Genomic DNA, 21,147 nt, shown 5'->3' with positions numbered 1-21,147 from the left:
GTGATAGAAAATGTGAAAGGAAAGCTAAGGAACATAGAAGATAAGGTGGAAGTGTCAACATTCAGATTGCAAGAGACCTGGAAAGACGAAGGAGACCGAAAACAAGAGAACTGTATGATTCTAAACCAAATTGCTTGAGTGATGTCCTTGTACCACGCCTTAGCTGACAAGAGGAGGTGAGTTTCAGCACCTACATTGTCCACCTGTCCTATTCCTGCCGGTGGTGGGAATTTAACAAAGTCATGACACCCGAAGTCATAATCCCCATTGACTTTTGCCTTAGGAGACTGCCTCGTCTAGGTAAATGACCAATTCCAGCGCTTGGGGTTTGTAATACGGCACACCAGGGTGGAGGAAGCACAGTCGCACAAAGGTTTGGGAGCAGGAAGGCACACTGGCCTCTTTCCAGGACCGTGGAAGGGGCAAAAGGCAAAGCGCGTCCTCCAGATCAGGGGTCCGAAGCCTACAGCTCACAGGCCAAATCCAGCCTGCCACCTGTTGTTGTGAACCATCTTTTACTGGAATACACTCGTTTTCCACTTGCCCATAGACGATTTGGCCCTACAAGGCAGAGCTGAGTAGCTGCGATAGAGACCGGATGGCTCACAAAGAGAATGAATTATTGACTATCTGGCCTCTTAATGGAAAACGTCTGCTGAGCCCTGAGCTAGGTTGGTGCTTCGCAGTCAGTCCCGACTTGTCCCCCGATCCCTTCATCCCACCACGTCGACACACGACTCTTCCATTCCCCTCTCCCCTGACCCCTTCCCACCTATCCCTGGGCCAGGTAACTAGGACTTCCCCACCAGTGGGCTCCCAGTGGGAAGTTCAGCTCGCCTGTTTGCACCTGAGCCATTCAAAAGGCGGTTTTAGTCCTCTGTGTTCTCAAGGTGTTGCCCCTCTATAAAAATCAGGGAGGGCTCAGCTGAGTTGACGATGGGTGGAGTGAAGGAAGGAAAAACCATGAGCAACCAGAGGGTAGATCGTTCAGCCCCAAGCAGTGCTCAGTAGCTCACCTAATTTACACGAAGAGAGAGAGAATTTGACCTACTGCTCAAGGGGGGGAAATACAGCTGGGGCTGGGAGGGGAAGAAGGGGCTCTCTTCTGGACAGTCCGTTGTTGGCATTGCAGGTAAGGCCTTGGCCCGGCCCTCCACCCCGCCCTGCTGAGACGACACTTCGCAAGGAGAAAAGAGGAGGTGACTCCCTCCTGCCGAGAGGTTCCTGACTTGGCTGGAGTGTTTCGCTGTGCTGACACATGTTTTCTTCTCTCTCTTCTCAGCTTAGCTGAGCACACAAATCGCCCCGCGTTTATTTGCACAGTCCATATGTGAGATAGAGGCGGGACAGTTGGACTGAGGGCAGAAGGAGGGGGGTGAGGAGAAGGAAGAAAGGCAGAGGCTCGGGACTGGCCCGGCCGAGCCTTCCTCATGTTAGGTCACTGTTTATAGGAAGAGTTAAAATTAAACCGAGGACTATTTTCCAAGCTCTCCGACATCGGACACGGCTCCCTACACCATCCCTGGAATGCGGCGCGATAAACATCACAGGGCACGTTGCATGATGTCGAGAGAAGCGGGAATCACAACACCACACCGAGGGCAAGGCAACGAATGCCAGCTGCCGCAAAATTACCTTGGGGATGGACGGCGTCCTTGTTCTCGCTGGCTTTTCCTGTCTTTCTAGTTCCCACCTTTTGATCCACAGGCAACCACATTCCCTGTGAGCTACGTACCCAGCTGTCCCCATCCCGATTTGGCCAACAGCACAAGCTCAAAGTCGGTCTCCTCTACAGAGCCTCGCCCTTCCTCCGCACCCTCCAGCAACCGATGTTGCCTCAGTGACTCACCACGACCCTGTACGGTGCATAGTGTTATCACCAATTTACAGGTGGGGAACAGAGAGATTCAGGGACCTGCCTATGGTCATAGAGTGAGCGAGCTATGGAGAGCACTCCAAGCCGGGTCTCCTGTGAGCCCGTGAGCCCCCCACCCCAACTGGAAGCTGTCCTTCTGAGCTCCCCTGTGCTCCACGGCCCTCCACGTGTTTGACCAACTAAATGGCGACTAGAATCGTTGTCCCCCCTCTCCCCCCCGAGCAGGGAGTCTCAGTCGTTCTCCTCGTTGGCTCCCTGGACACCAGAGCAGTGCCTGTCACATCACGGGTGTCCAATAAATCGTGTTTGGTGAAGGTCTGGGCATCTGCCTATTGGCTGTCCGTTTGCCTTGTTTCCTGGTGGCCCCAAAGGTCTTTGAAGGGCTCCCGGGTTCTCTTTAATAGAGGACCGACACAATAGCCTCCACCTCGGCCTCCAAGGGGTTTAGGTAGAAATAAAATACCGAGGGGCGCCTGGGCGGCTCAGTCGGTGAAGCGGCCGACTCCGGCTCAGGTCACGATCTCGCGGTCCGTGGGTTCGAGCCCCGCGTCAGGCTCTGTGCTGACCGCTCGGAGCCTGGAGTCTGTTTCGGATTCTGTGTCTCCCCCTCTCTCTGACCCTTCCCCCGTTCGTGCTCTGTCTCTGTCTGTCTCGAAAATCAATAAACGTTAGAGAAAAAAAAAAAAAAAAAGAAAGAAAATACCGAGCACAAGGTGAACCCATCCAGGCCACCGAGCATCGCTCTCCCTGTGGCTTCCGTGCTGTCAAAATGCATCCTTTTATGACTCCAGTGCTGACATCCTGCCTCTCTCCACAGCTCCATCTGGTAGTCAGATTCCTCCTCCCTGTTTGAATTCTGTATCTATGGGTTTCAATAAGCCAGCAAACACTCACTTCGCCAGCTCCGAATTCGTTCTTCCTTTCCTGCCTTTTCCGTGTCCTGGCTGGGTGCCAGGATCCCCCTTCGTGAGAATTAGGACGTAGTGCTCGGAGTCAGATGTCTCCACCTAGTTAGGGCCCCTCTTCTGGGACGGTGTCTCTTCGGGGGGCTCCCGCACATGCCAGGCTTCTCTCCCAGTAATTCCCAGGGTGTTCGTGTCGGAGGCAGGGATGGGGACGCGTGAGCCCGCGCCCTGACTTTCGGCACAGGGTGTCGGGGAGCGGGTGGGGAGGGCGCATTGTGTTGTCACAGGAGGCGCTCTGTCACGGCGATTGAAGGAAACAGTTTCTTGGCCACACGTCCAGGATGTGCTTCAAGGAAGCCAGGCGGGATCGTTCATATCTTATGAGGAGTGGTGTTTGGAATCTTGAAATAAATGACCAAAGCTTGTAGCTTCCTCTTGTCTCCGGTTGTGCGGGGTTTTTGTTTTTTTTTTTTTTGATTTCTACTTTTTATCCTGAGGGTTATAAAGCTACCTGGAATCAGATTAGCCCAAGTCAGGGCTCCAGAGAAGTCACTAGCCAGCAAAATCTTTCCCCCAGGATCGCCCGTCCTTCCTTCCTTTCCATCCTCCCCAGGCTCTTGGTACTGCCCTTCAGGCACTTTCCACGCCACGCTCGGATTATCGGCTTCCTTGTGTCCCCTTCCCTCCCCATCCTCTCTGTTCACACAGAGGCTGGCTTGTAAGAGAAGGGCAACAAAATTTCGTGACATCACTGGTTTTTCTCAGACTCCAACAAAGGACTGTTGTAAAAATATCACGAAAGCAGAAATGACCCAAGGGAAATCTCATGTGATTATTGAACTACTTTTTAGATTTTAAAACACATTCACCGCTTTTTAAACTAGCCTGCATCCCCCCCCCCCCCTTTTCAGTTGCATATTACTTTGTAACAACCACCTCCTGCGGTTTCTTGGGAGCCTGCAGTTGCCAGGGGTCAGTTCACCATTCTCCAGCACCAAGTACGGTAGCTGAGGTTACTCATGGGACCACACTCACCTGGGAGCTGAGGCTGGAAATTTCTGGATGGCCTCTTCTCCCTGGGGGTCTTTCTCCAATGGGATGCACATCATTCGTTGCTTTCGCCCAAGGCTTTTTACAGCATGACAGATGGGTGCGGAAAGGCGGCATCTCAAGAGGACAAGCCCCAACGTGCACGTGCTGATCGGGCTTTGCTATCACATTTGCCGCTGTCCTATTGGCCAGAGCAAGTCACGTGGCCAAGTCCAGAACCAATGTGGAAGGGACCACACGAGGGCACGCAGCCTTCTACCACGCCGCCATCCTTCTTGAATATTCCTTGTCTCGTATGCTGATGGTTCAATGCACCTCGTAGATCGATTCCCTTCCCCTGAGTTGGTCAACAGCATGTATTGAGTCCTTGCCTCAAGAACTATATGTTTTATTTGGGGACCTACATGATCTATCCCTGAAGATATTTTAAGCTACCTACCAGTGCTATTTACGCATAATAAAAATATTAGTTGCTAAAGCCACCGGAGTCAACACGGTAAAAACTTTCATTATCAGAGTTAATATATGATCCAGATGAACCCCTTTTTTTTTTTTGTATGTGTCTGGAGAAGTTTGTTTTCCTTGGATGCCAATTCTAAGCATGAGGACTCCGATAATTCTCTTAGGAAAAAAAATGCCCCACGAGTGAAACATGGTCGTAGCCCTTCATCATGATCATCACAATCTATATACTCGTTTTGCTGCTCAAATAGCAACCTCACTCTTTATCACTCACCTAAACGATCATCCAGAGCTGCCCTGAGGGGGGTGAATGACAGGTAACGTCACCTAAGACAGTGTTCGCACGGTGTGGCCCTTGGCCGGCGACACCTCGGAAGTTGTTAGCAATGCAGACGCCCAGGCCTCGCCCACACCTACCGAATCAGCCACTCTGGAGGCAGGGGCCCAGCAATCTGTTTTAACAGCCTTCAGTGATTCTGATGCACACTCACGTCTGGGAACCGCTGCTTTAAGGACCACAAGGTCAGACCGTGGCTTTTAACGTGGTGATGCCACAGGAAGACAATTTGTGTTTCCCCAGCGTTCATGCGTTGAAGGCCAATCCCCAGGATGATGGTATTTGGAGGTGGGGCGTTTAGGAGGCCATGAGGTCCAAAGGGTGAAACCTTCATGAATGGGATTAGGGCCCTTAGAAAAGAGACCCCAGAGAACTCCCCTGTCCCTTCCACAGTGGGAGGTTACAGCGATAAGATCTATGAACCGGGAAGCAGGTTCTCACCAGACACCAAATCTGCCAACCCCTTAATCTGGAACTTCCCAGCCTCCAGAACTGAGAGAAGTCTATGATATTCTGTCACCGCAGCCCAAATGGGCTGAGCCAAGTGACTTAGCTACAGCCCTCCTTATCCATGGGGGATGCATTCCAAGATCCCCAGGGGATGCCTAGAATCACAGGTAGTACCAAACCCTCCATAGATCATGTTTTTTTTTCCTATACGTACATACCTATGATGAAGTTTAATTTATAACTTACGCATAGTAAGAGATCAACAAAAATAACCAGTAATAAAACAGAGTAATTATGACCAGATGCTGCTGTAACAAAGGTTACGTGAATGTGATCTTTATCTCGCGCATGCGAAGTGTCTTATTCTACTGTACTCCCCCTTCTTCTTGAGATGATAAAAGGGACAGTGGGTGACCTCCGGTGTCCAAACCCACGGATAAGGTGGGGGCTACTGTGTAGAATGACTGCTCACATATCTGCCCTCTTGTGAATGTGCACGTGCATTATTTACCCTAACAAGCAATGGTGAAAATCCTAACGCTTTGGGTAGAATCATGCAATTTTTCAGAGAGAAGAAACTTCTCCAGAGAATACAGTGTAGATTTGGCGTGTTGTGTGTACTAATTTAGACACACCTATCAAAAAGTTCTTTTTATTCCTCTTGTCTAAAAATTTAAAGCAGACGCCCAGAATTTCAAGTTCAAGTAACTGCGAGAGGAAATCTTCGGTGGCGTGTCTATTTTCTTTTCATTTTCCTGCTACATCCCAGGCAAGAATGGTCGATGAGAAATCTGAAAAACGAGTCAGAAAGTAATCACACTTCTTTGAAAAAAAGTTCATCCCCAGACCCAAGATGAATATTGTAAAGAATCTCATCTTTCCAGAATTGTCAAGCCATCTGGCAAAAGAGCTGACTGATACAATTTCTATTTTATTGACCAAATCCTCATATCCATTTCCTCTTGTCCTCATAAATGTAAATATTTTCCAGTTAAATTTGGGGGGTTGGCAGTAGTGGTGTGGGTGGTTCCTCCCACGGGCTGCTGGGTTTTTTTTTTCCTTTTGAAATGAAATGAAGGCGATTTAGAATTATGAATTAAATGCCTTCCACGTTCACATCTTTGATTCAACAATAGCGCATCTAGGAATTTCTGTCAATAAGTCATTGAGAATGTGTACAAAAAATAGCCATACAGTATTCATTTCATCACCATTTCTAATAGGAATAAACCGAGAACAACCTAACTTTTCCACAATAGAGGATTATCTTTAAAAGTATGTGTGTAGGGCGCCCAGGTGACTCAGTTGGTTAAGCATCAGACTCTTGGTTTGGCTCAGGTCATGATCTCGCGGCTTCGTGTGTTTGAGTCCCGCATCCGGCTCTGCCCGTCTTTAAGATGATAATTGATACGGATTATAGAAGAATAGTAACGCACATGGAAATATGTTCAGGCACGAAGCCTGCTTGACAATCAAGTGTTGACCATCTCACATAATTGACTGAATACTGTACTGAAAGTGAAAAACAGAATGATTGTGTGGGACAGAGTGGTTATCAGCGTATCGGTTGTTCACCCTCTTGTTGTCTCGCTGACCTTGCCCTGCATCACGGGAGAGGATCATACTGCACATCGCTAGCCTGGGAAAAAGGGCAAAACCAAGAATTCGCAGCGGTTTCTCCTGTGAACGTGTAGGGCTTTCACACAAAGGTAAAGTCGTAAAATCCCCAGTCAGGGACCTTCCGTATCATGGTGCACCTGCTGTGGGAAACAGTTCGGCAATTCCTCAAAAAGTCAAACAGAATTATCATGGGATCCAGCAATTCTACCCGAGGGATTGAGCTCCGAGGAACTGAAAACAGGGATTCACATAAATACCACGTACCCATGTTCATAGCCGCATAACTCACAATAGCCCCCCACATGGAAACAGCCCAAGTCTCCACCAACAGATAACCAAAATGTGGTATATGATTTGTTCATCAAAAGGAATGAAATTCTGACACATGCTACAACATGGACAAACCTTGAAAACAGGATGCCATACGAAACAAGCCAGACACAAAAAGATACATATTGTATGATTCAACTTACATGCGGTATGATTCCACTTACGGAATCCATAGAGCCATAGGCTAAGCCATAGACATAGCAAGTACAATAGAGGTTATCAGTCGCCAGCAGGGAGGGGAGAATGTGGAGTTATTACTTAATGGGTGGCCACTTTCTGTTTAGGATAATGACAAAGTTTAGGAAATAGACACTGATGGTTACACGACCTCGTGAATAGCCCTCATGCCACTGAGAAATGGTCAATTTAGTGTTATGTGTACTTCGTGAAAAGAAGAAAAAAGGGGAGAGGGGGCGGGAAAAACGGGTAAAGGTGTGAGAGAGAGAAATTTCTAGTTGCAAAATGTGCAAGTCATGGGGACGTGATGCACAGCGTGGGGGCTACAGCTAATAATACTGTATTGTATATTTGAAAGGAGCTGGGAGAATGGATCCTGAAGGTCCTCATCATAAGAAGAAGAAATTTGTAAATACGTATGGTGACAGACATTAACTGTAATTACTGTGATCATTTCAATATGAATTGAATCATTATACTTTACACCTGAAACTAATATAATGTTGTGTTGTTTATACCTCAACCTAAGAAAAGAAAAGAAAACAAGGCTTAAAAAAAAAAAAAAGAAAAAAGAGAAACTAGTACGTACAATATACTTTCTACAACTGTGTAATTCCCACATGCACTTTTGGTTTTAAGATGTCATCATTTGTAGAAGCGCCGGGGTGGCTCAGTCGGGGAAGCGTCCGACTTCGGCTCAGGTCGTGATCTCGCGGTTGACGAGTTCGAGCCCCGCGTCGGGCTCTGTGCTGACAGCTCAGAGGCTGGAGCTTCCTTTGGATTCTGGGTCTCCCTCGCTCTCTGCCCCTCCCCTGCTCATTCTCTCTCTCTCTCTCTCTCTCTCTCTCTCAAAAATAAATAAACATTAAAAAAAAATTTAAAATAGATGTCATCGTTTGTGGGTGGCAACATTAGCATACTAAAAGCCTTTTTGGAGCAGAGAGGAAGCCACAGTATGTGTACCCACAGTTCGCATTCAACTATTTCAGAAATACTAAACTTTGAGATACTTACATCGTATAGACTAGGAAATGTATACATAAGCATGGAAAAAAGTCTGGAAGATGCTCACAGCTAGTATTTTGGGTGAGGGAATCATGGGTATTTTTTATCATTCCATTTTTTCACGTACGTACTCTCAATTTTTTTCGGCAGGCAGTGCTATCTTTGTGAGAGTAATTTTGTATCTAGTTTTTTTTTTCTTTTTTTCTTCACTGCTTTTTCTAGAATGATTTTTTGGAACTCACGGTCTTACCACTTCTCCCACAACAAACAGCATACACTCCCACTCTGGACATAATGCCAGAGAATTAAAGTCAGTGTGAAAAGACCTCCCTGCGTTCGGCCAGGGTGAGGGGGGCTCACCTTCGCTCAGCACCTTTTGGCTTCATCCAACTTCCCTGCGCCCGGCATCCACATCAATATTTACACACTCCATCATTCCTCGGGTTATTTATTTTCCTTGGTCCATTTTGCACAGTGACTAAGTTTTGCAGCATGGAAGTTGACAGAATTTGTCGCTGATATCAATCTTTATTACGTTTACTGCTGAGGGCTCAGAAAATGGCGGTCCTGGAGAGCAGCATCTGGCGATAAAGAAAAGCCATGCTTCCTTTTTCAAAAAACTGTTTGTCACTGTTACTCAGAACCTTGATTGACCCATGTTTACATTTCCCCGTGATGTGTTTTCAGTTTTTATGCAAACAACACCCTCAATCCTGCTCCCCAGCCGCCGCCACCCAGAGACGGGGTAGGGACATTCCTCAAGTTCCCTCATCCTCCTCAGGCCTGAGCACTGAATCCCGGGGGGGCTTTCTTGTGTCGCACAGCCAACCTCTGACAAAGGGCTGGGTTCTGTTGAGACATCTGCACACTAGGACCTCCTCCTGGAGCTTCTGAAACTGAAGACGCCAACGTAGGAAGGTGGCTCCTCGTGTCTTGCGTGGTGTGTGCGTAAAGAGCAAAGGCTCTAGAAAGAACCCCACTCCCTGCCTCCCTGTTGCTAGCAGTGATCATTGACAGATTACTCAACTGCTCTATGCCTCAATGGCCACATGGGGCAGATAGTATTGCCTCCCCGTCTTACTTTAGGCTCTTTTAACAAAACACCGTAGACGAGGTGGCTTTTTTTCTCAAGGTTCTGGAGGCTGGACGTCCATGACCAGGATGCCAGTGTGGCATCCTCTCTGACACCTCTGTCTTCGTGGTGTGCATCCGGCTGCCTTCTTGTCGACCTCACGCAGCAGAGAGCAGAAAGGAAGCAAGCTGTCTCTCGTCACTTCCGAAAGGACGCGAATCCCATCACGAGGGCTCTGCCCTCATGACCAAACCATCTCGCAAAGGCCCCCACCTCCTAATGCCAACCCGGGGAGGGGGGGGGGGTTAGGGTTTCAAAATAGGAAACAAACACGCAGCACATAACACTACCTCATGCGGTTGTTATCACAGCAAATAAGTTAGTACATTTCAAAGACTTGGACTAGTCACCCAGGGCACAGTTGCACACAACGAAGATTAGTTTGTGCTCCTATAACGTGGAACAGGCTCCCGTGAAAGGCAGACATTCTCCTGGTGACTCGCTTTTCACCTTCACCGGCAAGATCTGCATTGAAGGTGGAAGCTCCTCCCCACTGTAGGTCCAGAAAGAAGTAGAACTTCCAAACCGGTCTTCATGCAGTACTTGATTCGTGTTGGTCGATGGCCTCAAGCAACGAGGCTAGGCAAAAGAATGCCAGGAACCAAAATTAATGCAAAAACTTGCTTAATGTGCAGCCAGGGGAGATGGAAAAAAGCAGTGTTGATAGAGCTGTGAACAGCAACTAGGTTTTAACGCCCTCAGCCGCTGGCTCAGATTAGCATCGTCTTACATGCAGAGAAACATGGAATAGATAGTTGGGTCCTAGCAACCTCCTTAGCCATTCTGCCAAGCATGAAAATCACGTCCATAAGCAAAATACGTACCTGAATTAGCTTTCGAACTTTTTTTTTTATTATTATTGTTACTATTGAATGAAGTTTTACAAAGTGCCCCTGCCCCTGGGTTCACCACCTAGATAAAGGCATAGAACATTATTAGCGTGCCAGAACCTTGTAATGACTCTTAGTTATTAACCCCCTTCCTCCTTATGGTAGGGATTCTTCGGACTTGCATCATCACAGACCTGTTTTTATTATTTTTGAACTTTATATAGATGGTATCACACATAAGACTTCCCATGTCCAGTTTCCTTTGTTCAATATTATGTCTGTGAGATTCACGTTGCATGAAGAGTTTGTGCTTTTTCGTTGTTGCATCATGTGAGTATTTTATTATAGTAAATATGCCACATGAATATACCCATCTACTCTTGATAAGCATTTGTTTTAAGTTTGGAATCATGACAAATCTTATTTTCCCATGTATGCGTTTAAATCTGCAAATCTCCATCTTAGAACTATTTTGGCAACATGCCTCAAGTTTTGAGATATAGTATTTTCTTTGTGTTTTTTTTTAAAGATTTAATTTTTAAAAAATTTTTTGAGAGCGAGAGAGCACGTGTGCGAGAAAACTCAGAGGAGGGGCAGAGAGGAGAGAGAATCCCAAGCAGGCTCCACACTCAGGTGGGAGCTTGACGTGGGCTTGATCTCACGACCCCAGGATCATGACCTGAGTCAAAATCAAGAGTTGGACACTCAACCAGATGAGCCACCCAGGCGCCGATATATAGTATTTTCATCTCTATTTCATTCAAAATACTTTCTAATTTCCAATATGATTTCTTTTTTGACTCTTGGATTACTTAGAAGTTCATTGCTTAGTTATCAAACATTTGAAGACGCTCTTAGACATGATTCTGTGATTGATCTCTCTAGCTTAATTCTACTGTGCTATGAGAATACACTCTGTCTGATTGCTGTTCTTTGAAATTTGTTACGACTTCCTTTGTGGCCCAGTATTTACTTAGCTCTGGTGAAATATTCCTTGGACGCCTGTATATTCTGCAGTTTGAAGGTGCAGTTTTCAATATGTGTCAATTAGATCAAGTTCGTCAGAAGTATCACTCGAATACTTTGTGTATCTACTTGTTTTATCAATTACTAGAAAAGTAGTAAATTCTTCCGCTATCCTTGTACATTTGCCCAATTCTCCTTTGGGTTCTACCAACTTTTGATTTATATGTTTTTTTTTTTTTTTTTAATTTTTTTTTTCAACGTTTTTTATTTATTTTTGGGACAGAGAGAGACAGAGCATGAACGGGGGAGGGGCAGAGAGAGAGGGAGACACAGAATCGGAAACAGGCTCCAGGCTCCGAGCCATCAGCCCAGAGCCTGACGCGGGGCTCGAACTCACAGACCGCGAGATCGTGACCTGGCTGAAGTCGGACGCTTAACCGACTGCGCCACCCAGGCGCCCCTGATTTATATGTTTTAAAGCAATGTGTTAGGTGCACACAAATTTAGGATTGTTACATCTTCCTGTTGAATTGGCCCTTTTTTCACTAACTGAATTTGTTTCCTTCATCAACAAAAAATTCATCTTTTTCTCTAGTACAATCTCTTGCCGTAACAAGTGTCTTTTTTCTACCAATACTAGAGCTTTACTTAGTGGTTGCATAGTATATACTTTCAAATTTACTTACATTTGCGTTATGTCTTTGTAAGCAGCATATAGGTGGGTTTTTTTAATACAGTCTGAATATTTTTGTTTTAATTGGAATGTTCTCTTTACATTTAACATAATTATTGATAAATGTAGATTTATACTTACCTACAACTACTTGTGTTCTGTTTGTCCCTTCTGTTCTTTGTTCTCATTTTCTCTCCTTTCTAGACTTCTTTGGCATTTACTGAGTATACGTCATTCCATTTTCGATTTGATTTTTAGTTACACCCTTTTGTATCATTACTTTGGTGGTCACCCCAGAGATAACAATATGCGACCTTGATTTATGAATCAATCTCAACATGTGGTTTTGCCACTTTCTGGATTTAGAGTAGTCATTATATTTACTCCTTTATAGTCTTCTGTGCTGTCGTTTTCATGTTTTTTAATTCCACATATATTTTAAACACCACAAGACATTGTTATTTTTGTTTTAATCAAGCAATATGAATGTAGATTTACCCACACATTTATCCTTCCCAGGGCTCTCCACCCCTTATCTGTTTTACACTGTTTCCTTCTAGAATTATTTTGTTTCTTTTTTTTTTAATATGAAATTTATTGTCAAATTGGTTTCCATAAAACACCCAGTGCTCATCCCAACAGGTACCTTCCTCAATGCCCACCCCCAGCGTCCCCTCCCTCCCACCCCCCATCAACCCTCAGTTGATTCTCAGTTTTTAAGAGTCTCTTATGGTTCACCTTCTTCCTTCTCTGTAACTTTCCCCCCCTTCTCCTCCCCCATGGTCTTCTGTTAAGTTTCTCAGGATCCACATAAGAGTGAAAACATATGGTATCTGTCTTTCTCTGTATGACTTATTTCACTTAGCATAACACTCTCCAGTTCTACCCACATTGCTACAAAAGGTCATATTTCATTCTTTCTCATTGCCAAGTAGTATTCCATTGTATATATAAACCACAACTTCTTTACCCATTCACCAGTTGATGGACATTTAGGCTCTTTCCATAATTTGGCTATTGTTGAAAGTGCTGCTATAAACATTGGGGTACAAGTGCCCCTATGCATCAGCACTCCTGTATCCCTTGGGTAAATTCCTAGCAGTGCTATTGTGGGGTCATAGGGTAGATCTATTTGCAATTTTTTGAAGAACCTCCACACTGTTTCCCAGAGCGGCTGCACCCGTTTGCATTCCCACCAACAGTGCAAGAGGGTTCCCGTTTCTCCACATCCTCTCCAGCATCTATAGTCTCCTGATTTGTTCATTTTAGCTACTCTGACCGGCGTGAGGTGGTATCTCAGTGTGGTTTTGATTTGTAGTTCCCTGATGAGGACTGACATTGAGCATCTTTTCATGTGCCTGTTGGCCATCTGGATGTCTTCTTTAGAGAAGTGTCTATTCATGTCTTCTGTCCATTTCTTCACTGGATTATTTGTTTTTCAGGTGTGGAGTTTGGTGGGTTCTTTATAGATTTTGGTTACTAGCCCTTTGTCCGATATGTAATTTGCAAATATCTTTTCCCATTCCATCGATTGCCTTTCAGTTTTATCGATAGTTTCCTTTGCAGTGCAGAAGCTTTTTATCTTTGCGAGATCCCAATAGTTCATTTGTGCTTTCAATTCCCTTGCCTTTGGAGATGTGTCAAGTAAGAAATTGCTGCGGCTGAGGTCAGAGAGGTTTTTTTCCTGCTTTCTCCTCTAGGGTTTTGATGGTTTCCTGTCTCGCATTCAGATCCTTCATCCATTTTGAGTTTATTTTTGTGAATGGTGTAAGAAAGTGGTCTGGTTTCATTCTTCTGCATGTTGCTGTCCAGTTCTCCCAGCACACTTTGTTAAAGAATTATTTTCTTTCTATCTGAAGATCTCTCTTTGGTATTTTATTCTCAGGGTCCTGCCAAAAGTGAATTATCTGAAAAAGTTTTTATTATGCCTTCATTTTGAAAGATCTTGTGTTTGAGTACAGAATTCTACCACTTCTAAGGGAGAAGTTATTTCCTTACTTATTTGTTTATGTTTAACACTTTAATAATGTCATTCTTCTGGTTTCACAAGGTCTATTGTTAGTGCTGTTATTAGTCTCATAAATGTACTGTGCCTCTCTTCTCTTCTGCTGCTTTTAACATCTTTGTTTGATTGTCAACAGCTTCACCATGATATTCTAGTATAGTTGGTGGTGGTGGTGTAGGGTGGGGAGGGGTTGGTTTTGGGGTTTTTTTTTGTTTTTTTTCTTTTCTTTTCTTTTTCTGTTTTTGTTTTTGTCTTTTGTTTTTATCCTGTCTTGAAAAATCCCTTTGAAGATTTTCCAGCCAGCCAAAATAAATATTGGGGTATGGAGCAACCTTGTATGGTGACAGATGGCAACTAGATTTATCATGGTGATCACTTCATAATGTATATACATGCTAAATCACTATGTTGTGCCCCTGAAACTAATATTGTATGTCAACTATACTTCAATAAAATAAGGATAAATAGTCTGAGATATCCTCAGAAAGAATAATGATATTTAAAATATCTTTATGATTACACACATATTAGGCTATGTAAAATTGTTCCACAGCTCACTGATGCTTTTACATTTGTTTGCATTATTTCTTCTGAGCTTCCTGCTAGTTTCTGTTCCTATCTTCAAGTTCACTAATCTTTATTTAGCCATGTCTAATACACTGCTCGTCCCATCTCATGTATCACTTCGTCTCAGACATTCCAGTTTTTACCTTCAGGAGTTTTATTTGGGTCTTTTAAAAATATCTTCCATATCTCTACTTTCCCATTTCAACATATATAATATAGCTCTGGCAACTATTTTAGTGACCTCCTCTGCTCATTCTAACATTTGTATCAGTTCTGGATTGATTTCAATCGATGATTCTCTCCCTCTGTTTTACTGTTCTTTGAATGCCTGGTAATCTCTGTTTGAATGCTAGACATTGTGCATTTTACCCTGTTGGGTTCCTGATATTTTTGTGTTTATATTATCTTTACCTTTCTTCTGGGATGCAGTTATTTGGAAGCGATTTGAATCTTTCACATGTAACTTTTATGAGTTGTTAAGTAGGTCCATAGCCATGATCTATCTAAAGCTAATTATTCTCCTCTAGAGGAGAGACACCATTCCTGAGTATTCTACCCAAATATCCCATGGATTAGGAGATTTTCCAGTGTGGCTGATGGGAACAGTTATGATTCCCAGCTTTCGCAAGTGCCAGGTGCCATTCTCTTGTTCTTTTGTCTCTTTCCCCCATTTTTGAATAGTTTTGGACATAGATCTATACTTCGCTATATACTTAGGGGAGACCTTTGTAGATCTCCAGGGTTTTCTCTCTGTGAAGCCCTCTCCTTTCTAGCATACTGTCGTGTGAGCTGTGGCCACAATAACCTTCCTAACCTCAGCTTCATGTCCTCGGTTCTGCCTGGGTTTCCCCTCCTGCACTGCAGCCTGGAAATTCTCTTGAGACAGTAAGCTAAGGCATTCATAGGACACCCCTTTGTCTCCTGTCTGTCCTTTATTGCCTGATGGGAAGTCTTGAAAATTGTTGTTTTGTGTATTTTGTATATTTTTGGTTGTTCTTTCAAAAGGAAAGTAGATCCAGACCCCTTACCTTCACCTTGGCAGAAGCAGAAATAAGTGTGCCCCATTTTAAGATTTTATTTGACTCCGGGACTCTTTCTTATGGTGCCTACTTTGGGAGATTGTAGGTTAAAGCATCCAATCCACATGAATAACAGAATCTGACAGACACTAGACACTTGGTAGTTTTTTTTTTTTTTTTCAGCTAAGAAATGAAATTTACCTTTTAAACTCCAATTCCTTTGAGAGGTAACACTTCTCACACCATTAACATTCATTAACGCTGATTAGTTTATCTGAAGATTGGTTTTCCATTTATTTTCTTGTCTATCAGAAATCCAAAAAATGGGGGACATAAAATTATAGAATCAGAAAATTAGGTTGCGAGGAGAGAATGACAATAAGGAGCAAAGCTTGATAGTGTCAAAGGATCTTTGTTCTTAGAGCTTCTTTTTTTTTTTAATGTTTATTTATTTATTTTGAGAGACAGAGACAGAGCATGAGTAGGGGAAGAGCAGAGAGAAAGACACAGAATCCGAAACAGGGTCCAGGCTCTGAGCTGTCAGCACAGAGCCCGACGCGGGGCTCAAACTCACAAACCATGAGATCATGACCTGAGCCGAAGCCGGACGCTCAGCCGACTGAGCCACCCAGGCGCCCCAGAGCTTCTTTTTACAAGTGAGGCAATTCCTTCAGAGGTTAAATAACTTGCCTAATATCATACAGCTTGGAATGGAAAGGCTAGGGTTAGAACCTGAGTTTAAATTAGATAATGCACATAGATGTGGCCTGTCATATAGGAATGAACAAGAGAAGCCAGTTCTCTTTCCTTCTAAATCTAATGCTGGGGTAGGGGTACTGAATAAAGAAGGGAGTCTCGTCTGGGGCTCCTGGGTGGCTCAGTCGGCAAGTGTCCAACTTCAGTTCAGGTCATGATCTCAGGGTTCATGGGTTTGAGCCCTGTGTCGGGCTCTGTGCTGACAGCTCAGAGCCTGGAGCCTGCTTAGGATTCTGTTTCTCCCTCTCTCTCTGCTCCTCCCCTGTTCATGCTCCGTCTCTCTCAAAAATAAATAAACATTAAAAAAAAAAAAAGAAGTGAGTCTTGGGATATTCTTCAAAGGGTCCACTGTTAATAAGCTGGCCTCCTGAACTGGCCTGAGACATTGGAACAAGCATGCCAGGGGTAAGGGAGGAAAAAGAAGGAGACGTAGAGGCCACTTGAGGACAGTAAGCACAGAAGAGAATGGAAACAAGTAACATATATGTCAAATAAAAAAGCCACTGCCACCAACTAGAAAGACTTTCAAATTCACCTTCCTTCCTTCTTGCCTCTTGGAATCTTCTCATCCACTGGCTCCCCAAGGCCCATTAATCCCTCGGCTTCCTATCTTGTTTCGGCTGCTCTGAGTTTCATAGACTGGCTTTGGTCTAGATACTCAGTTCTGCCTCACCAACTCCTTAAGATTCTGCTTCAGGCATCTGTCCAAAGTGCCTAGTGCCTCAACTCTTTCAGCCCAGCCCCCAGAACACTGCTGGCTCAGGCTACAATGGGGTAGAAGCGCCAGACCCGCATGGTCCAAAACTTGCCTCTGAGCCAGCACGGAATCTGAATGAGGATTGAGCTGTGTCCTGATTTCTGCTATAAGCTCAACACAATCACAAGGATTAGCCCAATCGCAGCCTCCTACCACATTATGCCTTGAAGAGAATGGTGAAATGAAGGAGTTTTCCATTCTGCAGGCGGAACACCTTCTGCTCCAGGGAAAAATGAACAGATTTTGTTTAAAGACTCTCGTCCTAAGGCTACAGAACTGGATTGCCCAGGAGGCCGTGGGCCCATTGGTGGAGAGAGAGAGAGACAGAGACAGAGACAAACAGACAGAGAGACACTGACACTGGGTAGCTGGGTGGATAGAAGAGATGTTGTCCAGAGTTTTCTACGAGGACGTAACAGTCTTCTGGTGGGACTGACCTGTGGATTTCAGGGGACCGTATTCTGGGATCACAGCTCTAGGTGGGAATCCACCAGTACTGAGTTTGGCTGAGGCCAAACTTTGTAATATGCCCAGAGCACACACAGGTGCCCAACAGGTGGCAGAGGACCAGCATTGGATAGAGCATCCAAGGAACACAGGAGTTAAATGATAAGGGATGTCATAGTTATAGACTAAGTCATGCAACTGCCCCGTTTTGCTGGTATCACATAAGTTTTTCAACTTACGCAATTAATCATCAAAGTTATGATCATACAGACACTTTCTGGCCCCTTGATATGAAACAGGCACTTTTTCTAAGCACTTACACACACAGTGTCATTTCATCCTTCCACCACAACCTTCCATAAACAAGACAGCTACTAGCATTTGCATTTTACTAATGAGAAGACTGAGGCACAGAATGGTTAAGTAACTTGCCAACATCAGGCAGTGACTGAGCAGTGGAGCCCCGAGCGCAGCAGGGCTGGTCCTGGACCTCCCTCCAGTCAGATGGTGGGGGCTTGGGGGCCAGGTATAATTGGATTTACAAAGAAAGAAGAAAAGAACGGCTGTGCTTCCCATTCCCAGATACCAAAGCAAAGTTTTACCTTCTGCACCAACCAGCCTTGAGGAGAGGCTGGCTTCTTTCGTAGAATTGGAGTATGCTTGAGGGCAGCCGGCACGTCGATAGAATGGTTCGCCCTCTGAAGTGTCTGTAGAAAAAAATATCTCCAAATTCTGCTTCCTTGCATGATATGAAGAAAGAGCAGAAGACACACGTTCAGTAGGCTCAAAGGTCTTAAGGAGAATTCCATGAGGAAAACAAGAAAACCAAAAAAACAAAGAACAGCAACCACATCAAAAACCCTTCAATTTTTAGTTTTTATTTGGCTTTTCGTGTGTGTGTGTGTGTGTGTGTGTGTGTGTGCGGCATTTTGAGTTTCTCCTTTTGGATGGATGTAAATTCAACTGCTTTGCTACTCGACTTTAAATTTAGGTAAGAACCTTAATATAAATGGCAGTTTTTCAACCAAGTATCCAGTCCAGTAGTCTCCCCTTATCCAAGGGGGATGAATTCTGAGACTCCCAGAAGACGCTTAAAATTGCAGATAGAACCAACCCCTATATACGCCATTCTCCTACATGGACATACCTACCATACAGATTTATTTATAAATTAGGCTCAGGAAGGGGCACCTGGGTGGCTCAGTCAGTTAAGCGTCCGACTTCCACTCAGGTCATGATATCACGGTTCATGGGTTCAAGCCCCGCGTCGGGCTCTGTGCTGACAGCTCGGAGCATGGAGCCTGCTTCGGAATTTGTGTCTCCCTCTCTCTCTCTGCCCCTCTCCCCTTCACACACTGTCTCTCTCTCTCTCTCTCTCTCTCTCAAAAATAAATAAACATTAAATAAAAAATTTTAAATTAGGCTCAGGAAGAGGTTAATGGCAATAACTAATAATAAAGAACAATTATAACCACATACTAAAATAAGAGTTACATGAATGTGGTCTCTCTCAAAGTATCTTACTGTACTGTACTTCCTCTTCTTCTCAGGACGATGCAAGATGAGAAAATGTGTATGTGATGAGGTAAAGTGAGGTGAGCACCATGACGAACCATTAGGCTGCCACCCACCTTCCGACCATATGTTAGGAGGATCATCAGATCGTGGGTCATGGTTGACCTGGGGAAACTGAAACCACAGGTAAGGAGGCTGGAGGGATTACTGTGTTTCGGTAATTTATACTACTTGACCCAACGTAATTTTCCCCAAATATTTTGATCAGCATTTTGAAGAGGCAGAGCATCAGGTGCACGAGAGCACAAACTAAATGTAATTAGCAATTATGAAATAAATCTTAAAACTTGGGCTCTCAACCTCAAGAGGCTTAATCGGAGCAGAGACACCAGAAAAAAACACACATCAAAGGGCTTGACAAAATGCCCCCAGACAAATCGCTGGTGTGCGAAATAGGTGCATTCGTATGAATGAGAGCTAGTCTTGTCATAATACGTGGGCACGTCGGTACTCTACACGCACTATATGCTGTTGCGTTTAATCTTCGCTTCCAGATGAGGGAATGAAGACCAGAGGTGTTAGCTCGTCCCCAACCACACAGCTAGCAAGTGACAGAACCAGGTCTCGAGGCCCAGCCTGTCTGGCCCTATCACGCTTGCTCTTACCCCTCCCCTTCTTTCTTTTTTTACTTGCGGTCTTTTGTGTTTCCATACAAAGTTTAGGATTTTTTTTGTTCTCGCTCGGCGAAATCTTCCCTCCGCCCTTTCTAGAGAGACGCAGCGCGGTGAAGTCGGACCTTCCGAGCAGAAGGGGTAACGGACAAATCCACAACAGAAATACAGGTACGATCGGCTTAGCGGGGGGGGACGGGACTCAGCATCAATTGGCAAGGTAGAGGGGAATTTGATAAGGTGAAAAATAAAATAGTGTCGAGGGGTACTATAATCAAGGGGGAAAAAAAAAGACCTTAAAATTTAAAATATAATAAAATTATAAAATATAAAATATAATAAAAGTATAATATAAATAAAATATAATAAATATAAATAATTATAATATAATATATAATATGATATATAATATAATATAATATATAAAAAACAAAATAAAATATAAAATAATATAAAATATAAATATAAAATATAAAAATATAAAAAACATAAAAAATAAAAAATAAAATAATATAAAATATAAATATAAAATATAAAAATATAAACAACATAAAATATAAAAATATAAAAAACATAAAATGTAAAATATAAAATATAAAATATAAAAAACAATAACAATAACAATAATGAAGAAAAACCAGATAAGGAAGGATGAGGGTATGTTGACCCCTATTTCAACTTCCCTGATTCCTTCTTCACAAAATCATTTAGGGAATAGAGAGACAATAGGAGGGCAAAGGCACTTAATCAGAGATTTTACAAACCACTAAATCAAAAGAGACTGTGAAATCCCCGCCCGGGGAAGCTAACAGTGAGATTAAGTGGATTAGTCTACTGTACAGGAATCCGGGGAATGTGGCTCCATGTGATTTTTTGTTGTGGGTTACCCGGCAGCAACCTTACGGTTTTACATCTCCCCGAAACATATGGGCTTGTGCCGCCCTTCTGCAAACTAGCAAGAAAGAGCAGCGCCTGGCCCGGGGCCTTCCCTGCACCGGGCTGGCTGATTTCTGGAGGGCGAAGGATACCGATATTTTACCAAGAGTTTGAGCCGGCAGCATGTTGAAAATGACAAGGCAATCGGGCTAAGCACACCCGTCATTTCCACGCCCAGAACCTGGCTCGTGATGGTGGCGGGGGTGGGGGGTGAGTGGAACAAGGGCACAAGGAGCTGGAATTAGGAGTCCTGGCATCAGCCCTCCCAAAGAAAGACGGAGAAGAAGGCCCTCTGGACTGTATGCCTCCTCCCAAACTTTGGGGGAAACTGCTACCTGACGACGATCTGGAAGAGTCCCTTCTAAGCTTCCTTCCTTCTGGTGGTAACGGCCCCGGCAGCAGCCGCGGAAATTAAACACACAGAGCAACCACACAGGTTGCTGGTCTTCAGAAATCTGCGTCCAAACTCCAAAAACCTAGAGCCCTGGAAAGATACGTGCACGAACTATGACCTGCCAGAGTTAACAGTTTACATCAGCAGTCTATCATAAATAATTAATATAGCCTTAGGAGATATAAAGCCAATGACATGGTATCTCTCCCTTGGCTCTAAATGCAACTCCAGATAACCTACTTTGAACAGTAATGTGTTCACAGTATG

At 44.2% G+C, this 21,147-nt stretch overlaps 2 long non-coding RNA genes across 2 annotated transcripts in view; one reads left to right on the top strand and one right to left on the bottom strand.

Annotated features, from left to right (window-relative positions):
• Positions 1-19,721, top strand: part of LOC122218945 — a 32,309-nt gene extending 12,588 nt beyond the window's left edge. Inside the window, exons 2-3 of the long non-coding RNA XR_006202188.1 lie at positions 18,915-19,065; positions 19,650-19,721. This is a non-coding gene — a long non-coding RNA (uncharacterized LOC122218945). The remainder of the gene's footprint in view (positions 1-18,914; positions 19,066-19,649) is intronic.
• LOC122218944 lies at positions 5,774-18,096 on the bottom strand. The gene is made up of 3 exons (XR_006202187.1): positions 17,967-18,096; positions 15,606-15,709; positions 5,774-5,871 (listed from the first exon to the last, which is right to left on the bottom strand). It is a non-coding gene; the product is annotated as an uncharacterized LOC122218944 (long non-coding RNA).
• Positions 19,722-21,147: the final 1,426 nt, after the last annotated feature.

This window comes from Panthera leo, chromosome B2 (assembly GCF_018350215.1).
Source record: "Panthera leo isolate Ple1 chromosome B2, P.leo_Ple1_pat1.1, whole genome shotgun sequence".
In the NCBI taxonomy this organism is placed as follows: domain Eukaryota; kingdom Metazoa; phylum Chordata; class Mammalia; order Carnivora; family Felidae; genus Panthera; species Panthera leo.
Note: the sequence above shows the minus strand (reverse complement) of the source record. Positions and strands in the feature narration are given on the sequence as shown.